The sequence below is a fragment of the Colobus angolensis genome, unplaced genomic scaffold, assembly GCF_000951035.1.
Source record: "Colobus angolensis palliatus isolate OR3802 unplaced genomic scaffold, Cang.pa_1.0 Scaffold190, whole genome shotgun sequence".
Taxonomy (NCBI): domain Eukaryota; kingdom Metazoa; phylum Chordata; class Mammalia; order Primates; family Cercopithecidae; genus Colobus; species Colobus angolensis.
Genome location: NW_012115044.1, coordinates 1,089,489 through 1,099,872, shown reverse-complemented (window position 1 = coordinate 1,099,872; position 10,384 = coordinate 1,089,489). Strand labels below are relative to the sequence as shown.

The 10,384-nt window shown below is 39.9% G+C and overlaps 1 pseudogene across 1 annotated transcript; it reads left to right on the top strand.

The window, feature by feature from the left end:
- The first annotated feature begins 5,261 nt into the window (after positions 1-5,261).
- LOC105510703 lies at positions 5,262-6,023 on the top strand (annotated as a pseudogene). The gene has a single exon (XR_001001595.1). The product of XR_001001595.1 is annotated as a histone H2B type 1-H-like (transcript).
- Positions 6,024-10,384: the final 4,361 nt, after the last annotated feature.

Below are 10,384 nucleotides of genomic sequence, written 5' to 3'. Positions count from 1 at the left end.
CAGGCGTGAGCCACCATGCCCGGCCAAATGTTTACCCCTTTTCATCGCACTTTATGTTTTGTTACCTACACATGTATCTCTATAATATTGGATGTCATGCTTTTAAACTTTATATGAAGCACTATTCTTTTTTACGTGAAATTTGCTTTTATCACATAAATTGATACATGTAAGTGTAGTTCATTTATTTACTTTATTGGCTACATGACCATAGTATTTTCCTGTGGATTATCATTTACTTTGTTATCAAATCTTTATTGTTTTGAAAAGCTACAATGAATATTTTTGTATATGTATCCTTCAGCATGTGTGCTGAACATTCTGTAGAACAGGGGTCCCCAATCCCTGGGCCACGGACCCCTACTGGTCCATGGTCTGTTAGGAATGGGTCTGCACAGCAGGAGGTGAGCAGCAGGCTAGTGAGCATTACTGCCTATCAGATCAGCAAAGGTATTAGATTCTCATAGGAGCACCAACCCTATTGTGAACTGTGCACATGGAGGTGGATCTCTCATGAATGGCTTAGCGCCATACCCTTGGTGATCAGCGAGTTCCCCCTCTGAGTTCTGGTTGTTTAAAAGAGTGTGGCACTTTCCCCCATCTCTCTTTGGAGAGGGAGGCTCACTCTGTCACCCAGGTTGGAGTGCAGTGGCGTGATGTCAGCTCACTGCAACCTCTGCCTCCTGCTCAAGCGATTCTCCCGCCTCAGCCACCCAAGCAGGTGGGATTACAATTGTGTGCGGTCACACCTGGCTAATTTTTGTATTTTTAGTAGAGACCAAGTTTCACAATGTTGGACAGGCTGATCTGGAACTCCAGGCGTCAAGTGATCCACCCGCCTTGGCCTCCCAAAGTGTTGGGATTACAGGCATGAGCCACCGTGCTGGGCTATCCCCCCATCTCTCTCGCTCCCTCTTTCACCATATGATGCACTGGCTCCCACTTCACCTTCTTCCATGATTGAAAGCTTCCTGAGGCTGTTACCAGAAGCAGATGCTGGCACCACACTTCTTGTACAGCCTGCAGAAACATGAGCCAAATAAAATCTCTTTTATAAAAAAAAATTACCCAATCTCAGGTATTCCTTTATAGCAACACAAAAATGGACTAACGCACTCTCCAAAACAGTTGTATTAATTTACTTTCCCATTCCCAGTATATGAAAGTTCCCATTTATCCACATTGTTTTCAATCTTTTAAATTAACTACTTAATTTGCTAATCTAAAGGGTATGATTTGTTCCTAAACACTTTACAGTTTTATTGCCATTGTTGATGATACATCATTGCAATTACAGTTGCAATTTGCTTATTACTGGTATATAGAAATAAAATGTTTTTATATTGATCTTGGATCTAGCAGCATTCAATGACTTTCTAATTAACTAGTGTAGATTCTCTTAGATTTCCTATGGAGTCAAATATGTTGACTGCAAATAAGATCTGCTTTGGAATGTCTTTGTAAGTTTTATACCTTCCATTCTTTCTCATCTTATTGCATTGTCTCGTAGGTTCAGTAGAATGTAGAATGGTTGTGACAATATAGTGTAATAAAACTTCATCATTAATGTTTGTAAGATTTTGATAGACGTTTTTTGTGCAGTTAAGAGTATTGTCTTCTATCCCTTGGTGCTGTGTTTAGTTGTTTGTTTCTACATAAATTGAAAAGCCTTACCCATGCTTCCATCTTAAAGTCCATATTCCTAACATTCTTCCCCCACATATCAGCATGGCTGGCTCTCTTACTTCCTTCACCTCTTCTACTCAAACGTCATCTATAAAAGGAACACTTTATGTAATAGCAACTTGCTACTCCCAACACGAATTCTGCTCATTTTTCCCCTAAAATGAATAAATATGAGAATGCATAAAGGTTTATCAAATGTGCTTTCTATTTTCTGTATCTATTACATTGACCATATGTTTTCCTCTTAATTGATTGTCTGTTATTCTTGGGATCAATTAATCTTGGCCATGGGGTAAGGGGGAAATATATATATATATATATAAAATGTATGTATATATATAATGTACATATATATACACACACGCACATTTTATTTAGGATGTTTAAATCTGTATTTATGAGAAATACTGGTCTTTTTTTAATGGCTTTGTTACAAAAGTATAATAACTTCATAAAATGAATTGAGTGCTTTTCCTCACTATTTTTCAAATGGTAGAGATTAACTGTTTGTGGAAGGTTTGCTAAATTATTCTATAAAAATCAACTGGGACTTCTGTCTTAATGTCAGGAGTAGTGGGCAAACTGCTATGGGGTGAAGCACTTTCTCCTAATGGGACTTTGACTTTGTACTAAGAAAGGAATGATCAGCCTAGGAACTTCTGCTGCTACCTCATGGTCCAGAACTGGTCACATGACTATCTTTGTTGCAAGAGAGGCTGGGAAATTAAGTATTTTTAGTTAGGCGCATTGTCTTCCTGAAAAGAAAAATCAACATTCTGCTATTAAGGATGAAGAAAAATCAATGGCAACTGGGTAGGCAGCCACCAATGCTTTCTACAATAAAACTATTAGATATGCTGGAATGTTGGAACCTTTCAGTCTATCATTCTTGTATCTTAACTGAAGTAAATAGATAAACAAATACACATCTATGTGTTCAGAATAAATACACACAAGCACACGCACACACATCTTTGTCTCTCTGGTGTATATTTTGGGTGAATTTCTCAATACTCTCTTCATCTTTCTAATTCAGTCTTCCATTTTATACAGATTAGAGTTCGTTTCATCATTATGAGTTAAATTCTATCCTCCCTCCTAAAAAATATCTTGAAGCCCTAACCCCCAATACTTAGAATATGGCATTATTTGGAGATAGAGGTAATCAAGTTAAAATGAGGTCATTAGAGTAGGCATTAATATAATCCTTATAAAAAGGGGAAGTTTGCAGACAGACACACATGCACACACAGAGAGAGAGAAAGAGAGAAGAGAGAGAATGCCACAAGAAGATGAGGGCAGAGATCAGTGTGAAATGTGCATGGTAGTGCACGCCTGTAGTCCCAGCTACTAGGGAGGCTGAGGCAGGAGAATCGCTTGAACCCAGGAGGCAGAGGTTGCAGTGAGCTAAGATCGTGCCACTGCACTCCAGCCTGGTGACAGAGTGAGACTATGTCTGAAAAAAAAAAAAAAATCATTATATTAGTGTCCTGAAAACCTTTTGTACCATATTCTTACTGTACCTTTTAAAATGGTACACCTGTTTAGGGCACTTACTATGAATGGAGTTTGCAGGACTGGAAGTTGCTAAGTCAATAAGTGAATGATGAATGCATATGAAGGCAGCGGACATTACTGTATAATACCGTAGACTGTAGGCTGTGGACTTTACAAACACTGCACATTTAGGCTACACTAAATTTATAAAAACATTTTTATGTTTATTTCTTCAACAATAATCTTAGCTTACTGATACTTTTTAACACATTGGACAGCTGGACAACAATATTTTCTTTCTTTATATACTTATTCTATAAGCTTTTTTCTATTTAAATTGTTTTTAGTTTAGTTTTTACTTGCTCAAAACCTTTTTTGTTAAAAACTAAGACACAGCCAGGCGCGGTGGCTCAAGCCTGTAATCCCAGCACTTTGGGAGGCCAAGAGGGGCGGATCACGAGGTCAGGAGATGGAGACTATCCTGGCTAACACGGTGAAACCCCGTCTCTACTAAAAAAATACAAAAAAAAAAAAAAACTAGCCAGGCGAGGTGGTGGGCGCCTGTAGTCCCAGCTACTCCGGAGGCTGAGGCAGGAGAATGGTGTAAACCCGGGAGGCGGAGCTTGCAGTGAGCTGAGATCTGGCCACTGCACTCCAGCCTGGGCGACAGAGCGAGACTCCGTCTCAAAAAAAAAAAAAACCAAGACACAAACACATACATTAGCTTTGGCCTGCACAGGGTCAGGATCATCCATATCACTGTCTTCCACCTCCACAGCTTGTCCCACTGGAAGGTCTTCAGGGGCAGTAACATGCATAGAGCTGTCATCTCCTGTAATAACAATGCCTTCTTCTGAAGGACTTGCCTAAGGCTGTTTTACAGTTAACTTTTTTTTTTTATCAGTAGAATTAGCACACTCTAAAATAACAAAAAGTATAGTATAGTCAATACATAAATCAGTGACATAGTCATTTATAATCATGATCAAGTATATACCGTTCATATTGCACATGCTATACTTTTATATGACTAGCAGTGCAGTAGGTTTGTTTACACTAGCATCACCACAAACACTTGAGTAATGTGTTGCACTATAACGTTATGATAGCTATGACATAACTAGGCAATAGGAATTTTTCAGCTCCATTATAATCTTATGAGACCACAGCCATATATGCAGTCTGTCATTGACTGAAACATTGTTATGCAGTTCATGCGTAAACTCTGCTGTTGTAGCGCAAAAGCAGCCACAGACAATATGTAAAAGAATGAATGTAGCTGTGCTCTGGCCAGATGTGGGGGCTCATGTCTGTAATCTCAGCACTTTGGAAGGCCGAGGTGGGTGGATCACTTGCAGTTGGGAGTTCGAGATCAGCCTGGCCAACATGGTGAAACCCTGTCTCTATTAAAAATACAAAAATTACCCAGGTGTGGTGGTGCACACCTGTAATCCCAGCTACTCAGGAGGCTGAGGCACGATAATCACTTGAACTGGGAAGGCAGAGGTTGCAGTGAGCCACGATCGTACCATTGTGCTCCAGCCTGGGCAACAGAGAGAAACTCTGTCTCAAAAAGAGAAAAGAAAAGAAAGAAAAGAAAAATGTATGTAACTGTGTTTCAATAAAACTTTATTTACCAAAACAGGCAGAGGGCTGGATTTGGGCTGGGATGCATAGTTTGCCCACCTCTGCCTAGGAAGATAGTCAAGACCTTTTTTCCCAACCTCCTCTAACAAGTCAGGGAGTCCCACTCTAGTCCCTGGCTCTGGTTCCCTATCTGTCATAGAATACATTTGATCTTCTTTAAGGGATATGAAGTGTCAGATGCTACTGTCTGCTCCCAGACCCAGAGCCCAGGAGAATTGCTGCTGCAGCCCCACGCCCTATTTTGCCTTTGTTTATTGAAGTCCTAATATGTGCTAGGCATTGTGCTTGGTCCCAGAGACATAATAATGAATGATGCAGATATGGTCCTAATCTCATGAAGCTTACAGTTTGGTAGTAAAGACAAACGTTAGATTACTTCCCGTTTTCTCGAGTCGCTGATAGTTCGCCTTGACCTGTAGTTCGCCCGCGACATGCCAGATCCATCAAAGTCCACTCCTGCTCCAAGAAGGGCTCCAAGAAGGGCGTGACTGACACGCCGAAGAAGGACGGCAAGAAGCGCAAGCGCAGCCACAAGGAGACGCACGTGTACATTTACAAGGTGCTGAAGCAGGTCCACCCCGATACCGTCATCTCCTCTAAGGCCATGGGGATCGTGAACTCCTTCGTCGACGACATCCAGCGCATCGCTGGTGAGGCTTCCCGCCTGGCGCATTACAACAAGCGCTCGGGGAGCTGGCCAAGCCCGGGGAGCAAGCCCAGGGAGCCAGCCCGGGGAGTTGGCCAAGCACGCCATGTCCGAGGGCACCAACGCTGTCACCAGCGCTAAATAAACTTGCCAAGGAGGGACTTTCTCTGGAATTTCCTGATCTGACCAAGAAAACTTCTTACAAAAGAAGCACAGTTGCCTTCTGTTACCTCCTTATCTACTGCAGAAAAGAAGACTGAAGAATGTAACCATACCAGGATGGACTTTTCCACAGGATAAAGCTGGCCTCTTGGTCTCATTCAGATTCCAAAGAGAATCATTTACAAGTTAATTTCTGTCTCCCTGGTCCATTCCTTCTCCCTAATAATCATTTACTGTTCCTCAAAGAATTGTCTACACTACCCATCTCCTCTTTTGCCTCTGAGAAAGGGTGCATAATCTTCTGTAACCCACTGAGGGGTTGGGGTAATCATTCTATGGTCCCCAGCCCTGTACATTAATACATTTACATGCCTTTTCTCTTAAACAAAAAAAGTAAAGACAAACATTAAATAAATATGCACACGCATGAGTGTATAATTATGATTCCAAATTGGATCAATATTAAACAAGGAGACTTTTATGAGAAAAAAATAATAGGAAACACTAACTTACTGTAGATTGAAGGGCCAGGGAAGATCACTCCGAGAAAGTAAAAGACGAATCTGAGGAAGTAAGAGAGGCCTCTAGGATAGAAATGAGTTTTCCTTGAAATGAGTCTGGGGAATATTGTTCCATGCAAAGCAAAGAATATGTATGCAGCTTCCAAGAAGGGAAAAAAGTATGTTAGTTCAAGCTTTTAATGAAAGTCTGAAGGAGTGAGTTTAGAACTGTTGTCCAGTACAGTGGTCATTGGCCACATATGGTTATTTAAATCTAGATTTAATTAATTAAAATTAAAATCTGTTCCTCAGTTGCTCTAGACACATTTTAAGTACTCAGTAGTTACATATGGCTACTATATTGAACAGTGCAAATATGGAACATTTCCCTCATTGCAGAAAGTTCTGTTGGAGAGCATTAGTCCAAAGCATATGTAGAGATCTATAGTATATTTGAAATAACATTCATATGGAATTTTCATTAAATGGAAAATTATAAATGGAAGGCTTTTAAGTATCAGTATACAAACCAGGAAATAGAATAATATCAAATATATTAAAAATAAATGTTCAATCATTGGATGAAAAGTTGATGGTGTACTTAACATGAATGTATCCGGCTGTAATACCTGGACCACTGATCAATCTTAGCACAAAAAAGATGGCCCCCCATTGTGTACTTCCAGATGGAATAACACATCATCACCTACGAAATAGTCTTGCAAAGAAAAGTCAAACCTGAACCTGCTCAATCCTTTAGATTAGCACTATCCAACAGAAATATAATGCATACCACATGTACAATTTTAAGTTTTCTGCTAGCCTCATTAAAAAAGTAAAAATGAATAGGTGAAATCAATTTTAGTATATTTTTATTGAATCTAACATACTCAAAAATCATTGAAATTATGACTGAAGCGTATAATCAATGTAAAAATAATTAATATTTTGCATCTTTTTCTATTAAGTTTTGGAAATTTGTTGTATTTTTACATTATCAGCACATCGCAATTGAGACTAGCTGCATTTCAAGCACTGAGTAGTCATATGGATGCTGATTCAAACTAACAGAAAAAAAATTATGAGCTGATGGGGGAAATGTGAATACCGTCAGAATATTTGGTTATAGTGAGACCTTATTGTTTCTTTTCAGGGATAATAACAGTACTGTGTTTAAGTTTTTAAAGAGAGTCCTTATCTTTTAGATGTATATTGAAATATTTATGAATGAGATTATATAACATCTAGGATTTGCATCAAAATAATCCAGTGGTGTCTGTATGGGGCATGAATAAGAATGTAGACGACACAAGATTGGCTATGAGCTGACTGGTTGAAACTAAGAAAATGACACCGGCTTGCTGTTTAATGTTACTGTTGAAGAATAGAGAGGGTCTTGTTCATTGAACCCACTACAAATGAGATAATGGAATTAGGATTAGCTGTTATTACTGTCAATCACTTCTGACCCAAGGGGAGATTATAACAATGGCTAGAATGCTTCCTCTGACTGTGAAGCAGATGTCCAATTGTGGGCAATATTTCTGCCACCCTACTGCTGAGGAAAAAAAAAAGATTGTGGCTCTAAATCTACTCAGTTATATGAAAAAAAAAAAAAAAAGGAAATTTCAGCTGCTCTCGGGGAAGGAAACAAATGTTTCCAACCCAGATTGAACCAAGTGTTCCTGGGGAGAAGCTAGCATGGTGGAGACAGCACTAACCCAAATATGAAACCTCCAAAGGGAAGTTAAGACTCAGAGTGAGAAGACTGAGTTACTGTGATCAGTTAGCCATTCCCTCATGGAATATCACTTTCTTTCTGGTACTAAACTTTGGGAGTCTGCATTTTGTTTTACCAAAGAAGGCAATGATCCTTTCTTTTGTATTACTCCCATAGACTAGTCAGTCAGCAAATTGTGAAGCATGGGATGAATGACAGAAAGATAATCAGAGAGGAAAAAGAGCACTATGGAAAGAATATGGTCAGATCTGGGAGGAATTCTCAGGCCTTTTTATTAGTGGACTGGAATTTTCTTCCCTTGGTAAAGCAAAGCTCTATGCATCTTTTTCATTGAGAGCCAGGGTATCACTCAGTAGCCCAGACTGGAATACAGTGGCATGATCATAGCTCACTGTAGCCTTGAACTCCTGGGTTCAAGCAATTCTCCCACCTCAGCCTCCTGAGTAGGCAGGACTACAAGCATGAGCCAACACATCCAGCTACTTTTTTTCTTTTTTTGGCAGAGGGGGTGGGTAGAGATGGGGTCTTGCTTTGTTGCTCAGACTGGTATCAAACTCCTGGCCTCAACAGATTCTCCTGCCTCAGCCTCTCAAAGCTCTGGGATTATAGGCATTGCACCCTATGTATTGTGTTTTAAATTACCAAGTCAACTTTTTTTTTTTATTCCCCATGAGTACAGTAGATTGACATTCATCAACCGGAATATTCTTATTTTAGTTGAGAAAACAAGGTGAGAAAGACTTTCACCTTTTCATACCATAGTTCTTTGTATATTCCACTAGCAAAGTGATTATTATGCTATTTTGTAATAAAGTATTTATTTCATCCACTAAGCTGTGATTTCAAAAGCAAAAACCTTGACATTTTCACCTTTGAATCTCCATCCACATAATGTGGGGCATAGTAAAGGCAATACATATTGAATGAACAGACCATCCATTCAACAAATACTGAGCCTCCAAATTAGTTAACAGTACAAAATGGCAACTTTGAAAATCCTTTACCTCCAAATGAACACTTCAAATGTGGCTTCTTAGCTAGGATCTTGTCACTGACTTCAAAATCACATTTTTATTGGTTTTTTTTTTTTTTTTTGAGACGGAGTCTCGCGCTGTCGCCCAGGCTGGAGTGCAGTGGCGCAATCTCGGCTCACTGCAAGCTCTGCCTCCGCATTCACGCCATTCTCCTGCCTCAGCCTCCTGAGTAGCTGGGACTACAGGTGCCCGCCACCACGCCCGGCTAATATTTTTGTATTTTTAGTAGAGACAGGGTTTCACCATGGTCTTGATCTCCTGACCCTATGATCCACCTGCCTTGGGCTCTCAAAGTGCTGGGATTACAGGCGTGAGCCACCATGCCTGGCCTAAAATCACATTTTTAAAAAATCTCCAGTAAGTTAAGCCTGACCTCCTCATAAGACATGGATTTTTTTTTTTTAATTAAAAGAAAAATTTTTAATAGAGACAAGGTCTTGCTATGTTGCCCAGGTTTGTCTTGAACTTCTGGGTTCAAGCAATCCTCCTACCTTGGCCTCCCAAAGTGCTGGGATTACAAGCATGAGCCACCATGCCTGGCCTCAATTGATTTTTGAGACAGAGTCTTGCTCTGTCACTCAGGCTAGAATGCAAAAGTATGATCATGGCTCACTGCAGCCTCCAACCCCTGGGCTCAAGTAATCTTCCCAATTCAGCCTCCCAAGTAGCTTGGACTAGAGGTGCATGCCACCTCACCAGGCTAATTTTTAAATTTTTTGTATAGATGTGGTTTATCTTTGTTGCCCAGGCTGTTCTCAATCTCCTGGCCTCAAGGGATCCTCCTGCCTCAGCCTTTGCTAAAGTGCTGGGATTACAGTTGTGAGTCACTGCACCCAGCTGAGACATGAATTTAAATGACTTTGTTATTTTCTAAAATTTAAAGCATATATACACTGTTATTATTATCAATACTCAACTGAATGTACTGCCCAGTCTGAGTTCCTTTCCTGAAATCTATTTCCAAATGTTGCTCCAAAAAGGCTTTTAGTAAATGCAATGTCATTAAGAAAGATCTCTACTCCCCTGATTATCTTCTTAGATGTCAAGATCACTTTTTCCAAAACTGTGTTAATAAAATCAGGACATGGCTAAGTACAATGGCTCTATTACGCCTGTAATCCCAGGATTTTGAGAGGCCGAGGTGGGTGGATCACTTGAGTTCAGGAGTTTGAAACCAGCCTGGCCAACATGGCAAAACCCCATCTCTACTGAAAATACAAAAATTACTTGGGCGTGGTGGCACACACCTGTAGACCCAATTACTAGGGAGGTCGAGGTAGGAGAATCACTTGAACCTGGGAGGCAGAGTTTATAGTGTGCTGAGATTGCACCACTGTACTCCAGCCTGGGCAACAGAGCAAGACTGTCTCAAAAAAATAAAATAAAATAAAATAAATAAAATCAGGACACAACTCTGTAGAAATACATTTATTAAGAGTAAGGAGGTTATATTATTTTTATATTCATTGCA